General features: G+C 35.6%; 1 protein-coding gene and 1 non-coding gene across 4 annotated transcripts in view; both read left to right on the forward strand.

The window, feature by feature from the left end:
* Window positions 1–13,577, forward strand: part of LOC105224278 (dual specificity protein phosphatase 15) — a 227,321-nt gene that overhangs the window by 206,608 nt on the left and 7,136 nt on the right. The gene's annotated exons all lie outside the window — the stretch shown is intronic.
* Window positions 2,753–2,950, forward strand: LOC115066003 (U2 spliceosomal RNA). Its single transcript, XR_003845658.2, has one exon. It is a non-coding gene; the product is annotated as a U2 spliceosomal RNA (small nuclear RNA).

Raw genomic sequence — 13,577 nt, forward strand, 5'->3', positions numbered from 1 at the left:
TGTATAGTGTGGAGTTTTGTTTGATAGCTTTTTTAACCGAAAATTTCGTATTAACCTGTGTTCTGTGGAGTGAAAGTTGTGTGTATTGTCCCGTATTGTTCCAGATTTTTATGTTCGGTGGAAGTTTGGGGTATGTTCTTTAAAATCATGTATGTAACATTGACCCGTTTTTGCCCCATTTAAGTATGTTTGTAATTTTCAACAACCTTTAAATTCCAACACGAAGAAATGCTTGGAGTTTGGATAGAGGGCGATCGCAAAACTAATGTTGTTTTGGATTGAGTTTTTAAAAACATTAATACTAATGAGTTAAGTTTAAAGAAAAAAGATGAAATAAGAAAAAAATGTTGGTTGTTTTGGTGAAAATTCGTCAGAAGCTCGAAATAAATTATACAAGAGAGATCGCAACGCACATGCAAGAAAAAATACAAGAAAAAATAATATGAGTGATGTTTTCAATAGAGCAATGGATTCTTCGGACTCCCTTCTTTCAAGCTTGTCTTTATCCGCTAGAGAAAAATATTGGAAAAGAGAGAAGCTACCAGAAGAAGTAATACAATTGCTTACACCTTCAAGTGAGCTTCAAATTTTCAACCACTTGCCAGGGGGATCTGAATACGACTCGGATAATTCTGATTCCGATATATCGGAAGCAGACGTTGTGGAGAACGCTTTAGTTTTACATAGATACGGAAGACTGTGATTTCGAATGATTTGCTTGGTACATATAACTTTTTATATTATATTCAAGTGAATTTAACTTCTCTCTCATTTCAGATGTACAGTCAATGTTATTATAAAAGTAATTGTTTCAGTAAAAACATATGTATAAATATTTGTATAATAAAATTATTTGACCACTTTTGCCTATCATACATATGCAAATTTTTCATTTTATGAAAACCAAATTTTTACTATAGGTCCAAGGGAGGTACTCCTAGGGACTGGCCTATTTCAAATATTTTTGGTATCGTCGTTGTGTATTACAAGAATAACATATTTACCAATTTTCGTGAAGATATCGCAATTTTTGGAGCTGAAATTCAAAAATTTTTACTATAGGTCCAAGGGAGGTACCCCTGGAGAATGACCGATTTCATCCATTCTTGGAATTTTTCTTAACTAAGTCATATATAACCTGTATGCGAAATTTCAATGGCCTAGTACCACTCCTTCTAATTTATGCCAAAAAATTTGAATTTCAGACCACAGTGCAATGAAGTCCAGCTTAAAACCTGGCTGGTTGCAGGCTTTAAGCTCTTTTTTCAATTTATGATTCACAATAACACTACTTAAAAATAGCATGTCTGAAAATAAAATTTCTTTTCACGGTAGTTTTGAAAATTCTTGGTTGGATAATTTTATTAACCGAATAATAGAAGTATACATATATCTGAGCCTGCTATATTCTAGCAAACTACAAAAATGCCACCAAAAATGTGTATTGCTCTAAAATCTCCAAGAAAAAAAACTGAATTAAAATGTTAAGTACTAACGGGTGATTTTTTTGAGGTTAGGATTTTCATGCATTAGTATTTGACAGATCACGTGGGATTTCAGACATGGTGTCAAAGAGAAAGATGCTCAGTATGCTTTGACATTTCATCATGAATAGACTTACTAACGAGCAACGCTTGCAAATCATTGAATTTTATTACCAAAATCAGTGTTCGGAAATCCGCTTTTTTATCGACAAATTTTGTTCAGCGATGAGGCTCATTTCTGGTTGAATGGCTACGTAAATAAGCAAAATTGCCGCATTTGGGGTGAAGAGCAACCAGAAGCCGTTCAAGAACTGCCCATGCATCCCGAAAAATGCACTGTTTGGTGTGGTTTGTACGCTGGTGGAATCATTGGACCGTATTTTTTCAAAGATGCTGTTGGATGCAACGTTACGGTGAATGGCGATCGCTATCGTTCGATGCTAACAAACTTTTTGTTGCCAAAAATGGAAGAACTGAACTTGGTTGACATGTGGTTTCAACAAGATGGCGCTACATGCCACACAGCTCGCGATTCTATGGCCATTTTGAGGGAAAACTTCGGACAACAATTCATCTCAAGAAATGGACCCGTAAGTTGGCCACCAAGATCATGCGATTTAACGCCTTTAGACTATTTTTTGTGGGGCTACGTCAAGTCGAAAGTCTACAGAAATAAGCCAGCAACTATTCCAGCTTTGGAAGACAACATTTCCGAAGAAATTCGGGCTATTCCGGCCGAAATGCTCGAAAAAGTTGCCCAAAATTGGACTTTCCGAATGGACCACCTAAGACGCAGCCGCGGTCAACATTTAAATGAAATTATCTTCAAAAAGTAAATGTCATGAACCAATCTAACGTTTCAAATAAAGAACCGATGAGATTTTGCAAATTTTATGCGTTTTTTTTTTTTAAAAAGTTATCAAGCTCTTAAAAAATCACCCTTTAAAAGCCTCTTAAAGTTATATACTTACGAAATGTACCATATATACATATTCTCCTCAAATCTGGCATAGATGCAGCGCACAAATTCATATTTCGAATGGCAACAACAACACTTACACCCTAACGCTTGTACAATGCACTTGCAATGCAGGCAAGGAACTGCAATTGATAAGGGTGAGTTACCGTGGTGACCTTGCCTACCAGCGCAGAAGGTTGCATACCTGCACGGACATTCAGCATTTCTTTGACGTTTTGTTGCTCCTTCAATTCTCATACACTTCACATTTATTTTTAGAGAAATAGTTTACCTTTGGTGTGGTTTAGTTATCGCTTCTCGGCCTTATGGCTAAGATCAAAGTGTAGTATCTGTTCTTATCAGCTTAACATCTGATAGATCCTCCATCGGAGGACAACAAATGTTAAACTGATTTTTGGAAATCGACGGAGTGTTTTAGGGGCTTGCTCCACCTCCATCACGGGTTGGCCCGGTATTGCAGTACCACCGGGAGTTCGGCCCAAATTAGTGAATAAATTAAAGATGTCATACAATTTTAAGGACAGTGTGAAGTGTTGATACTACCTAATATGCACTAAGGAAGTCTTCATTCAAAGTATATGTGGTCAGAAGATCGTGAATATTTTGAGAACTGCGTGTTTTACTTTTTTTTTGTTAGTTCCTAACAATTTTCAATATTATAGCTCGTGTTTTATTATATAGCTTAATGTCAGTCGAAAGGGGGAAGGTGTTAAGGAAATTGTTATCGACTCAATGGTTGATTGGTTTTATAATTATGATTCGATCCACTCATCAATTTCGGTTGACTTTTTCCCGAAAATAACGGAATTAGAATCTAACAAAAACAACTCATGGATTCCTGACGTTATGAGAAAATGTTTTGTTTGTATGGTTCGACTCAGTATTATTATATCTTTTAAAGTGTTGGTGGGGAGCTTATCCTAACAAGACACTTGCAAGCAAAATAGTTTCCTTAGACCTCATTACATTTTTCGCTAATTAATCCCTTTACAAGTCGAATACATATTCATAGACCTCTATATTTTATATATACATATGTATGTACATATTTATCTTGTTTGTGTACACTTTTGTCACGAAGTCGAGAAGAAGTAAAATTCTTTAGTCCCCACCACCGCGACTAAACTAACTCTTGCTAACTTACGAAACTTTTCACCGAAGTAGCGCTCTGTAAAAATTGATGAATAAAAGAAAGTATGCCAAGAAAGCGGTAAAACTTTTCACACACACTCATCTTGGCTTGCGGTAAAAATATTGAACATTTCACACAAAGTGCTTTTAAAACTATGTGCCGAATTTGTAGCGGTATTATGTAAATGTAAAGGTTGTATGTATGTGTATATGTGACTTGAAAATATATTTTTAGTGTAGTTAAACTTTTGCTGCATTTATGAGTACTAATTGGGCTCTTCATAGTTACAAGCATTTCAATTCAATTTTCTTTAGTTAAGTTGAAAAAAATGTTAACCGAAGTGGAACAATTATGATTCAAAAACTCGGATATGAGAAGGTAGTGGTCAATTTGTGTTCCTTTCTTTGTTAATCTAAGGGCGGGTACCTTGGAAGTGAGTAGGTTGGACTTCACATTAAAAAATTCGAAGATCGTACTCGGACCTAGAGAAGTCATTCGCTCTTCTCTCGGATTTAGGGTATGGCTTTACTTCTTCTTCAAGAAAATATGAAGCAATCAAAAATCAGTGTCGCCAAGTCACGGAAAAGACAGTCACACAACTTAGAAAAACTCTACAATTTCGGCCATAAATAGAAATTTTGTTTCGTCATATGTATGTAAATAAGTAGCATTATTAAGCTTTGCTCCATTTGCGATTTGGCTCTAAAATTAGCATTTACACAAGGCCTGATGGACCTTAAATTACGTTTAATATCTCCTAGCCTATCTGGAAAGATCCTGCCGAAGTCTTATCCAATGGATCAGTTTGTTGTTCACTTGTTTTATGCTGTCGTCGAGCGATGTTTTCAGAACATAACACCAACTAGAACGATACACTTTATATTAAGTGTTAGTATTTTCGTAACAGATATAATAATGGTGCTATCTAGTATATAATATCTTGAATATCTACTCAGTTGTATATCTAAATAAACCGACTTTCGAGATTTGGTGTGGTTTATTATTCTCTTGCATGGAATCCCTTAAACTTTATACGAAAATGACGTGGAAAACGGTTTGAGACCCTAGTCAAAAATGAACCTCACTTAGGGGTACAAAAGTTTAATTTTTTTTTATCTTATTAAATTCTATAACACCTCTAGAATACTGTCCTAAATTTTGAGGTTTATCCGTATAATAGTTTCGGAGATACAGCCTTGAGTACTTGTGCGCTCGAGGCTAGTTAGGCTAAGTGTAACGTCTTTGAACGAGTTTTTCTCGAAACTGTATTACCGGAAATGGCGTCGCAATAGCCGTGTTTACACATTTGTTTTTCCGAAAATTTCAGTATTTCGGTGCTTATAGTGTATGTAGTGTCAATAAAAAATTCTAATAAAACATTTCATTTAAGAAAAATTTTTGAAAAATTTTTGAAATTTTGTCAATAAAAAATTCTAATAAAACATTTCATTTAAGAAAAATTTTGAAAAAATCTTTTTTTCCCCGAGGAAACCCATATAACCCCTTAAGATTCCCTGAAGCATTTTAATAATATATGTACAGGGTAGGCCATTTAAAGTTGACCCATCTGGCAACGCTGTAACTTTTAATAGCGCTGACAAATCGGCTCATGTCATACCGCGTTAGAAGCGTCATTCGAAGACAATTTATACCATGGAACAGTACACTCCAAAAGAACGCGCTGAAATTGTTCAGCTTTATATTCAAAATAACTTTTCAATTGTGTTAACTCAACGTGCGTTTCGCAAAAAAAGTGCTCCAGTTAAGAACACGATTAAGTGTTTATACGCAAAATTTATGAACACCGGTAATCTCAGTAATGACAGTCATGCATCCAGACAACGCACAAGACGTTCTGATGAAAATATCGAAGCTGTACGAGCCAGTATTGAGGAGACTCCATCGACATCGAGTTATCGCCGCTCTCAGGAATTAGACATCTCTCGCACCACTCTCCGACGCATAATTCATAAAGATTTGAAGATGTTTCCATATAAAATTCAAATGGCACAAAAACTAAACCCAGCTGATTATCCGCGACGCCTTAATTTTGGCAAATGGGCCATCGAAATGGCTGAAAACGAACTTGACTTTTGGCGAAAACTCATCATGTCAGACGAGGCACATTTCTCGTTGAATGGAGGCGTAAACAAGCAAAATTGCCGATTTTATGCCACCGAAAATCCTCAATTAATTGAAGAACACTTTACGACCAAAAAGTAACAGTTTGGTGCGGTGTTTGCGCGAATATGATCATCGGACCGTATTTTTTCGAAGACGATGATGGAGCCACGACAACAGTCAATGGTGAGCGTTATCGAGCCATGATAACGGATTTTGTGATACCCATTATTCGCGAAAATGACATGGATAACTTCTGGTTTCAACAGGACGGGGCTACATGCCATACAGCTCGACCAACAATCAATTTATTGCGACCATTTTTCCCCGGGCGATTGATATCGAAAAATGGTGATGTTGACTGGCCACCGAGATCACCAGATTTGACGCCACCAGACTTTTATTTGTGGGGTTATTTGAAATCCAAGGTATACGCTAATAAGCCAAAGACCTTAGCTCAACTGAAAGCCAACATTCGACGTGAAACAGCCGCCATATCATCCGAAACATTGGCCAAAGTCATGGAAAATGTCGAAAAAAGAGTGCATTTAGCTGTCAAAGCTAAAGGTGCCCATTTACGCGATCTAATTTTTAAATATTAGCTGAAACAAATCCCCTTGGACCAAAATAAATTATTTTTGAAATGAACAAAAAACATTGTTTTCTTTTGTTCTTTTTTTAGAAACAAATGGGTCAACTTTAAATGGCCTACCCTGTACATATATTAACTCGTACCGACATAAATGACTGCATCATGCCCATAACTGTTCATTTAAAAATTAAATTTAATCAATTCAATCTTGAATTAAATATCTAAAACAGGATTTTATGAATGTTAGTTTTTTATGAAAATAAAACTCTCAGAACCTCATCGAAACTTTAATGGATAATCAGCGCAAACGTAACATATTTTGCTTCAGTCGTCTTCGACTTGCCACTCCTTCGCTCGCTAAGTTTGAGGCTATAAAAATTACATTATAAACCAACACCAAAATTATTTAATCAAATTCAATATAAAAGAGTCCATGGACTTCATGAAAGCCGTATCAGCACTTGAAATTTTACTTTCTTTTAGTTTTACTAGATACTTGATTTATACCAGTTAGTTGTCTGTTCAAGTCATCAGAGCTAAGAGAAGAGATTCTCTTTGTGGAAATTATTGCAACTAAAAGTGAATATCCCTGAATGCGTTAAGAGATATATAAGTATATTCAGTATGAATATAATATTTGTAATACATAAAACAATTCAGTTACTTCGTAAAATAATTTTTTTTCTGACGGGATAAAATTTTAAAGACTAATAAATATCTGTTGTGCGTTTATTCATATTTAAACATATGTATATACGTATATATATAATTGTTATAAATCACGTGCGAAAATAGTGGTTGATTTCCCTTCAAGGCCACTAAGTAACAGCCATCGATATATTTATACATAAATGTGTACGCTTAAACATATTCAGAGAATATGGTGACCATTTCAATGCAATATTCTGCATCAATAATGGCAGCCTTTACTGAATAGAAATTTCATATAAAAATCTAAAAGACATTTATACAAAGCCAAGCGGACGATAAACCATTAGCTAATGGCTCAAATATGTTACGAAAAAGCCTTCTGTGAAAAATTATTTGGACTTGAGTAGTCATTGAAGAACTAGATATAGAGAAGGCCTGCGAACTTCTATTGAATAACTGCGGTAGGACACGACACAGAAAGCAACCGTATATGTACATGGACAACCAGGTAGCTTTGCTCACCTTGTCGACACCACGGATTAATTCAAACGTAGTCAACAACTTATTATAATATTATAAGCATTTTGAATAAATCGCACAGAACAGATGGAACAAAACAACAACAAGTTACAAGACAACAAAACAAATATGGTCGAAATTTGACAGATATAGAACAAAGGTCCTGCTATCTAGGTTTAGAAATAGTATATACAAGCATACAGCTACTATCACGGTGCGCTGGCTTTATGGAGAGCATGTGGTAAAAATCTGCCTGCCTTATAATAGTAGTTGACGCAGCTGCAAGCAAGGAGGGAATACGAAAACAGTTTTCGACTTCCTATGCGAATGCCCAACTTATTCACAAATCCGACACAAAATTTTCGGAACCCGTCAGGTACCAAACCTTGAATGGTTGTTCACAATAAGCATAACGGGCATAAGAAGTTTCAATGAGTGCACCAAATGGTTCGAGCACAACAAGAAACGGAATAGCAAGGCTATACGACAGTGTAGCAAAATGGCGCATCCAGCGCTAATTGAGCGCCTGGAGGTGGCACTCCTACCTACCCACCTCGCAGCATCTAGCATCTTTAGAACAACTAACATTATCAGCAGCATTATCATGCTTGACATTTAAGCCGATGTTCTATTCTTTTCTATGGGAAGGTCCGACATCTATTGTGTTATGTAGACAAGATTAAATAAAGCTTAAGTCGTCAATTGGAAGCTTTCTCTGTCAATTAACCGTACTGGATTCATTCCGCTTCAACCTTGTTCCTTGCTATCCACACAATTCATAAACATACATGGCTCATGAGAAATTGAGTTCAAGAAATTATAAACGAACCGTCTCCATAGAAACACATTGTATATAATTTTTACACTTAACTTAATGTTACTCAAATAATTTCGATAGAAAAAGCCTAATGAACCCTGGAAAACGCTACCGTTAACAACTCGTCATAGCGATCTGAAGAGATCATCAAATAAGATTTTTTTTTGATTTTGCATCAGTACAATATACAAAAATGGTAAATCGAAACCGATCGATAACCTAAATATTCATTTACATTGGTTCAGCTAGATTAGAACATGCTCCAACTTCAAATATCCAAAATAAATTTATTGAAAAGAACATTTATGATATTCGAACTTAATCATATTTGCAATGTACTTCATGGAATACAAGTAGACGTTTTGGAACTTAGATCTAAGGTTTAAATAAAGCCTTGGTTTACTTTTATATACTTTAAATTTTTGTGCCAAAAAACCTAAAGCTAAAATATTTCATCAGAAAATTCACCGAAATATATTCAATTTACTTACTTATGCACACTCGCGAGCAAACACTTCTGCTCACGAGCACTCACGACCGCTTTCATCCACTCGTGCAATATATTAAGCTTATATTTGGCGAAAAATAACCAAAATTAAGGCAAAAGATGCAATGCCTGACCCACAATCCCACACATACACAAACACAAACGGGTTTGGAAGCGAGCGTGGGCCATAGCGTGCGTGATGGCATGCGCGCATTTATCAATGTGTGAGTGTGAGTGACGATGCAACGACATGTGAAGCGATCACGCCTGTCAGCTTTTCGCACAATAGCCATAGAATTTAACAAAAAACAAAAGTCTCGCCCACCCACACACATCCATCAAAAATCGAAAGAGAATTTATGCTACACACAGATAAGCGCATACATGTACAGAATAACGGCATTTTTGAAAGTCAAGCCAACCAGTTGCTTGCCAGTCGTGCGCCAATTCCCTTTGTTCCACCATTTACAGGTAACGGAATTTGCATTCGACGCACACATTCAAGGTTTTCGCGTACAAGGGTGTGATTAAAAGTAGTGAACCTGGGATACGGAGAAGGTCTTTAGATATTTTGGAGAAAATGCTGAAAATACTTTTCAAAAATATATCCGGAATTATTGAGGATATTATATCTTAGCTAGTTAGTAAATTACTTAAAGTTTAATTACAAAGTTCTAGCATTAAAATCTCATATTGATCACATAAAATGGCATGTAAAATAAGAGGAAAATTAAATTAGTAACTGTAGTTTAGATTTTCGACCACTAAGTGAGGCTCTGGGGGGAAGTTATGAATATAGAGAATACTGAAAATTATCGATAACATAGTATAAAATTTTATTTTTTTAAATAATCGTTTTAATAGTTATCGATATACAGTTTATTATTTTATGTTTTAAAGTTTCCGATAACATGTAGGATGTTCAATAAATAGTTTCATTTTCTATAGATAATGATTTCATTTTAAAATTATCGATATACAATCTATCGAAAAATAGTTTATATTTACTTTTTAAAGATTTCGATAACTTTGAATAGACATGCCCAAAATTAATATTATTATCGTTTTATGTTGATTTTAATATTTATCGATAAGTAACTTCTTTGTTCATCTCTAATATAGCATGAGTAGTACCCACAATATATGTATTTTTTCTTCCAAGTCAATTTAATTTCACATATACCCTGCTACTGTTCTTGTTTCATTCTCAACTGCGCTTTTAAGCTATTATCTACCTTCACATGAAGCATGTTCACGATATCATTTAGCGCAAAGGAAGCACTTCACAACCACACACACAAACGCTTCACTGTTGAGCATTTGAAATTTGCAAGGAATTTTCACCTTTTTTGGCGCACCAGGGGTATTTTGCTTAGCTTTGTCACTTTTCAATTCGCAACTGACTTTCCATCAACACTTACTTATGCATATAAGCATGTACATATGTATGCATGCAAAACTCAACGCTACTCACACACACATGCAAAGCGTCTTGTGAATGAGCATTGTTTTGAAGTGCAATGCTTCAAGTGGTTGACGACGATAAGTGTGACGATTCTTAGAACCCCTAGCCGTAAACACACCCACACTAATACATTCATATTAATCCACGCTCATTGCCACACACTCAAATTTCCATACGCACGCATACACCCACGCATGTGCCGGAGCTTACACTGGAAATTTATGCTTTCATCTATGCTTGCATTACGCTCTCGAGTGTGTTTCACGTTTGGTAATTGAACTGAAGTGCGTGGCAGTGAAATTCCTTAGCTGAGATACAAAGACGGAGTGGGCACTGTTGCACTGAATGCGCAAAAAGTGCGACTTTGTAATTCGATGGCAAAATGCATGTATGTATGTGTGTGGGCGTATGTGTGTAACATAGTGTTTGTTTGTTTGTTGTTTTTGTTTACAGCAGTTATGTTTTTCGAATGCCCTTTCTCTTTGCTCACTTCGTTCTGTTTTGCTTTTCCTTTTCAAACTCTAATAAATTCACTCGCTGTGTTGACATGGCGTATACGCAACATTTTTTAGCTATACTCGTATCTGACCTATGAAACTTTGCTTCGCATTTGCAAAGTTGTTTTTCATATTAAAAATGTTGACAAAGTTTCAGTTGAAATTCCTAGATATATTTTTTTAATTATTTTTATATTTGAAGCTTTCACTATAAAGTTGTTCAAAGCTCTGTAATAGAAAGTACTGAGTTCAGCAGAAGTTGCAATAAGCAAAATGGTTTTGCAAGTTTCATATTTTGTCACATTAATCATGTATCCTTTCAACTATATAAAAAAACTAATGATGCCAAAACTTCACTGCATTCATCTTTAAATTTGTGATTTATCATTCATTCGTGTTAGCTTTAGAAGGGTATGGCTCCATTTTAATTGCAAACATATTCGTGTTTTAATAAAATTTTATATCAAAAAGTAGCAAATCGCCAATATAAGCAAGAGGATAGTTTTTCAGATGAAAGCTCTAAATGAGTCAAAGCTCTAAGCTCAAGAGAAGTGTCACTTGTAATCACACACACATCCGTGGTTTACTACTTTCATTTTCTATAGTCGATATTACAAATAAAGCTCGTGAAGGAAGAAAGCTCAACATTTTTCGAGTGAAGCTCTGAGCTCCAGAGAAATGTACCTACTTGTCAATAACTTTTAAGCTTCAAACACACCCCAGACGACAATATCACCACTGATATATAAAGCGTATTTTCAGAGTATATCGTCTCGGCTTCGGGTATACTGCAATAAATCTTCTCAGGCTTAATTTTGTAAAAGCTTCAAATTGTTTTTCTTTAGAAGGTTTTTACTGAAAGAAAAATATTACTTTAGAATAGGCGTCTTTTGGGAAAATAAAACACTTGTTCTTTAAGCATTCTCAGGTTTGATTCATTCATAGAATAAAGCTGCCACCAATATAGGAAGAAAAAATAATTAAAATATGTGTGAAAAGCTAGAAGCAGCCTTCTCTAATTGAAACAAAATTGTGCAATAGAGTTACCACCTGTTGGAATACCACATCTGATCTTTATATTGCGAAATGTATGACAAATGAGTAAATGTTAAAACAAATAATTAGACATATTGAGGAAGGAAATTGCCACCTTTCGAAAATAAAAGTAGATTTAAGGGAAACATAGGATTAAAAAGCTCTCCTTAATTCAAAAAAATGTCAGGATCTGTGAAAAATATGTGTAAGCTATAAAGCTTTCCCGTCAGTGTATTGAGACAATATTACAAAAATAGAGTTGTCAACTGTCAAAGCAATAAATCTGTGCCAAATATTGCCCCATATGCGTCAAGTTTAATAAGTTTAAAAAGCTGCAGAAAAATACAAAGGAGAAATCATCAATTTCGACATATTTGTAATAGGGTTGCCACCGGACGAAAAAAGTTTTTTGGAAGGAATAAAAAAAAAAATTAAAACGTTAAAAAGCATTTCGGTAAGTTTTAATTCAAATACATTTTGGAACAGAGTTTCCACCTATTTAAAAATCTGAATTATTACCTTTAAGAAAACTTCCAGAAACTTTCGGCTTTCATTTAAGCATATTTTGGATTAGTTTGAACTATCATTTCTAAGAAGAGGCTTTCGCTAGTGGCTCTACATAATTAAGTAAGACTTATACAAATCACACCCATTTACATTTTAGCATTAGCAGTATTTTCGCAAATTGCAGAGCTTTCACTTTTACCACAAAGCTTTCACGCTTTCTGAAGCTTTCGCCCTCAAATGAAAGCTCATCGAAAGCTTAATATTATAATGGACCAACGAGTGAATTTACAAAAAAAAAAAAACACACCAACACCTACACAGTTTTTACTACAGACGCTCAACACATAAAAACTTTCTGCTAATCCCTTAACAAACACCATAAACCTACTGCTGAATCACTTTTGCGCGTGACATTGAAAAGAGGCGTAAATTTCAAAATTCAGCACTACAGACAATTAATGTGTGTGTGTATGCGCTCATAAGTGCCCCGCTGCAGGTCAACAACAGATTTACGAGATAATTTAACATACACACAGTCATAGGCGGAAGCAGCAAGACAAACCAGCCCTCCAGGCCGATAAAATGCACGCCCGTCACCCAACAACTACAAGCAAGCGTAGAAAATGACTTGCACAGCAACAAAACAGGCAAACAATCATCAAATCAGGCAGCGAAGCAAATGGGTCACCGTGGCCTTAGAGACGCTCGCTTGCTACAAACTGTGCCTCGGCGTGTGGCTGTGCCGCTTTGGCGAATGTCAAGTTCAAATGTGTGGCAGATCCTAAATGAGTGCAAAATGCAAACACAATGGAGGTAGAGAAGAGAAAGCAACGCGACGCGCCTTCTCGGTCGGTTTTTCATAATTTGCAAACGAGTCTCATAGCTATTAACTTGCATATATAGGAGGAGTCTTACCAAAGTTCGCTTCCTGGAAATAGATTTGGTTCATTGAAGAGATTGTTGTCGAGATAACGAAAACCTTGTAGAGGTACTTACAGCCCTTTTTTCTTGATATTTAGATGGTCCGGTAGATTGCCGATATCAAAACTTTGGCGAAATGTGATACGAACTCTCTTACGAGGTTAGGTTATATTTGTTATATTTGCTGAGAGCCAGATCTATCTATTATACAGATTGTAGATCTTGCGTCCGCCAACTCTCGAAGTGGTCTAGTAAGTGGCGAAGTAGTGCTGTACTTTCTTCTAGACTGGACTTTCCTGAGACTAGGACTAAAAAATTTTGGATTTGATTTCCTTAACCAACCTTACTAGCGAGCTGAAAATGCAAGCAA

Source organism: Bactrocera dorsalis, chromosome 5, assembly GCF_023373825.1.
Source record: "Bactrocera dorsalis isolate Fly_Bdor chromosome 5, ASM2337382v1, whole genome shotgun sequence".
Classification (NCBI taxonomy): domain Eukaryota; kingdom Metazoa; phylum Arthropoda; class Insecta; order Diptera; family Tephritidae; genus Bactrocera; species Bactrocera dorsalis.